The sequence below is a fragment of the Electrophorus electricus genome, chromosome 21, assembly GCF_013358815.1.
Source record: "Electrophorus electricus isolate fEleEle1 chromosome 21, fEleEle1.pri, whole genome shotgun sequence".
Classification (NCBI taxonomy): Eukaryota; Metazoa; Chordata; class Actinopteri; order Gymnotiformes; family Gymnotidae; genus Electrophorus; species Electrophorus electricus.
Window position 1 is genome coordinate 388173 of NC_049555.1, and position 1306 is coordinate 389478.

At 43.8% G+C, this 1306-nt stretch overlaps 1 non-coding gene across 1 annotated transcript; it reads right to left on the reverse strand.

Moving 5' to 3' along the window:
- Positions 1 to 865: 865 nt before the first annotated feature.
- trnas-cga lies at positions 866 to 937 on the reverse strand. The gene has a single exon. It is a non-coding gene; the product is annotated as a tRNA-Ser (tRNA).
- Positions 938 to 1306: the final 369 nt, after the last annotated feature.

Here is a 1306-nt window from a genome sequence, read left to right on the forward strand (position 1 = left end):
CTATAAAAATAGATGTCTGATACAGCCCACTGCTCGTTGTGACCTTCCACGTGTTAAGCTCACTTAGGCATTCTTGGGAGGCCTTAACATCAAAGGTATGATCATTTCAGCCCTTTGCACTGTTTTTGGCTATGTTGTGGTCCCGCCAGAGCTAATTTTCCAACTTCACCACACATGGTACTAAAATATGTGTCTCTAATATTTACCAAAGCTCAAGCCAGTTCCGGTCCCTTAGATCTTCCACCATACAAAGGTTAGTCGCAAGGCTAATCTAATTTGATTGTTACAGTTAAGACAGCATATTTAAATAGCCTGTTAAAAAACACTCCTAAGTCTAGCGCACTAATACTTTGACTCAGCAAAATTCACTTTTTAAAAATCACTCTCGAAGCCTCCGTGCCAACCCTTTAACCTATCTCCAGCAAACTCATTGGCTATAAACTAGTCCTTAGTCTCATAGAGCCCACTGAGTTGCTTAGCCTGTGAAAACCTTACTGGCAATGACATGGCAAAACACACATTAAAAAAAACCCCACACAATGCATGTGCATCAGTGAGTTGACCTAGCCGTACAAAACTCAAGGACTTTAATCCAGGCATTGGACAGATGGATGATATTAAGTTTGAAATCCCTAGCTTTAAAGTTGCTGGTTGGGTGACACTGTGCATTTCTCTGTAAAAACAGACGTCAGGTTTAGGTGATTGTTACCTAAGTAAATTCCTTAAAACCTAACAAGCAAATTCTGGCTTAGATCACCAGGACAGGAAGTGTGCACTCTTGTATTGTCTGAAGTTGGACACTACTTAGCATAATCTTAAAGGAGTTTCCTCGCTCTAACATCAGTCAGAGATTTGAGGTGAAGGCGGGCTTGTCCGGGAATTGAACCCGGGACCTCTCACACTCGAAGCGAGAATCATACCTCTAGACCAACAAGCCTTTTCACACCCCCCTATAGTCCCCTTTTTACTGGACATTTGAAAGAAACAGAAGTCAGGGGCCCAGCACTTTTCAGAAAGGGCCACTAATAAATGGTGCCAGACACCTGTGGATCTAAAGTAAGGAAATGGGGCTCGTCCGGGATTTGAAACCGGGACCTCTCGCACCCTAACCAAGAATCATACGCCTAGACCAAACAGCCCGTGTTGGCAGTTTCCATTGATTGATTTTTCGATTTCTGGCTGAAGTCCACATTTGGACACCTTCTGCTAGCCGGCACGCCATTGAAGGCCGAAAGAATGCAAGCCATCTGCTCGTTGTGACCTTCCATATGCTGATATCCCTTAGGCATTCTTGAGAGGCCTTAAC